General features: G+C 36.1%; 1 protein-coding gene across 1 annotated transcript in view; it reads right to left on the bottom strand.

Annotated features, from left to right (window-relative positions):
• Positions 1 to 2,500, bottom strand: part of LOC135113234 (uncharacterized) — a 269,545-nt gene that overhangs the window by 148,092 nt on the left and 118,953 nt on the right.

The raw sequence follows: 2,500 nt of genomic DNA on the forward strand, positions 1-2,500 counted from the left end.
ATCTGCTTACTTACACATTAATTTTTCTCTTGTACTCTTTTCAGTACATGGAAAATAGGCAGTTTTATTTCTCCATACACATATTTATAATTATTCCTTCGTATTATTTTCTGAATGTGGCAGAACAGCAAAGATTTTCTCACTCTACACGTAGAAGACGCCAGGTTTTCATACTATCTTCATACATCTTTCTGTATCTCAATTTCCTGTCAGTCCTTCAATATTTACTTTTATTAACATTTCAGTATTATTAAACCCATTTTTTTTTCTTCTCCACCTACTACCTTTTTAAATTCTCTACATTTTCATGCATCTCAATTTCCCATCAATCCTTTTATATCTTATATTTCTGCAATTCAGTTTCCTATTAGTCCTTTTAGATTTACTTCCGTCTGGATTTCAAGATTACTAACTTTCATATCTTCACCTACAGCTTTTCAGCCTCTCTATATCCACGTTTCTGAATCGTAATTCCCTATTAATCCATTTATATTTACATCACTTTGCCTTTTAACCCCCACCTACACTCCAGCCCATCCTCTCCCAGTTTTAAGAGTAACAGTTTCTTAATTTAAAGCTTTTCAAACTATCTATATTCATGTTTCCGTATTGATATTTCTCTATCAGTCCTTTTATATATATACTTCTTTTTACATTTTATGACCACCAAGTCTTTTACATCTCCATCTACACGTAAAGAAAATATCAGCTTTTCATGCTACCCACATCTATCTGTATCGCCACTGCTCCATCAGTCCTTTTCTATTTACTCCACTCTGCATTTTAACACTCCCGCCTCCCTCCCTGCCAGTCCTGCCTTTCCCTTCCTCTTCCTCCCCGCCCAGCCTCCCCCTATCTCCCTGCCGGTCCAGTCTCTCCCCTTTCAGTTCATGGCGCGCGCACACAACGCAGCAGTAAAACTATCACACGTTCCATCAAAATACCTTTCACACCTGATTGTTCTTTCACCTTTGCGCCTCTATTATGTAAATGAGTGGCCTTGTGTACGCTGCCGCCTACCACCATGTATATATGTATGTCTATGTATGTGTGTGTGTGTGTGTGTGTGTGTGTGTGTGTGTGTGTGTGTGTGTGTGTATCGGTGTATGAGGGTGTATGAAGGTTGCCTGTGTAATCTGTATACATAATAATTGGCCCAGTTTCTCTCTCTCTCTCTCTCTCTCTCTCTCTCTCTCTCTCTCTCTCTCTCTCTCTCTCTCTCTCTCTCTCTCTCTCTTTGGTGGCTTCATTTCATATTTTATCCTTCTTCACCATTTATCCTTCCTATGTTTCATTCTCCTCGTCTTTTTCTCCTTCCTCTTCCTCCCCTTTGTTCGTTCTGTTTATCTCCGTCATTCGCTCTCAATATTTTTTTCCGTCCGCTTCTCTCGTTTATTTACTGCTTTGCCTATTTCCCTTATTCGTGTCTCCGTGTTTGTGTTGCCATCTCCAAAATTTAGTGTTTGTCTATGCCGTCTCGTCTGTCTCTTGTTTGCTTATTTAATTGGTATGTTTTATTTATCTCTGTCTGTCTATCTGTCTACGGGTATGTAGCTCTCCTGTGTTTGATATTAGTCTACCTGTGTTTATTTTTTTCTCTGTATCTGTTTGTTTATCTATTGCCTTTCTGATACTTTATTTTGTCTCTTCATATATATTGTCTGAATCATCTCTCTCTCTCTCTCTCTCTCTCTCTCTCTCTCTCTCTCTCTCTCTCTCTCTCTCTCTCACACACACACACACACACACACACACACACACATACACTTACCACCCCTAACCACACACAGACAGACACACACACACTCACAGCCATCCATCACATCATGCATAAATACATACATACATACACACTGCACATACATACATACATACATACATTCACACATGGACACATAACGCATAACTGATGCAAAACGAACCCGTTACATAAACATGTGCTTTTCCTCATTTGAATGTGTAATTAAAACACACGCGGGAAAAAAAGAGAATTATTTCATAACCCCATCGAAAGCCAGTTATTCTATTTATTTTTTGTATATATATATATTTTTTTATTTTTATCTCTGTGTGTTTTGTGTTAAGTAATATCTTGTCAATTAGTATCTTTGTTTATGTACATACATATCGTTTTTTTTTTGTAATTGTTGCCATATTTTTATTTATTTTTATTTTTTTTAATGCGAGTTACAAGTTTGTGTTGTTATTGACCAGAGTCATTATGTGTTTTGTGTTTAGTAATATCACCTTGTCAATTAGTGTGGATGTGTGTGTTTTTCATTTTTATGTATTCATTTAAAAAAAAAATTTTTTTAGTTTTCTGTGACTGATACATTTTTTTCTTGTTTTCTTTTCGAACGAGTTTCAGTTTCAGTTGTTATTTATCAGTGTCAATTACTAGTCTGTGTTTTTTTTTCAAGAATGTTGTGTTGCGCTTTTTTTTTTTTAGTTTGATATGAAGGTTTCGAGATGGAACAACGTACTAGTTTATTTTTCTTTT

The sequence above is a fragment of the Scylla paramamosain genome, chromosome 25, assembly GCF_035594125.1.
Source record: "Scylla paramamosain isolate STU-SP2022 chromosome 25, ASM3559412v1, whole genome shotgun sequence".
NCBI lineage: Eukaryota > Metazoa > Arthropoda > Malacostraca > Decapoda > Portunidae > Scylla > Scylla paramamosain.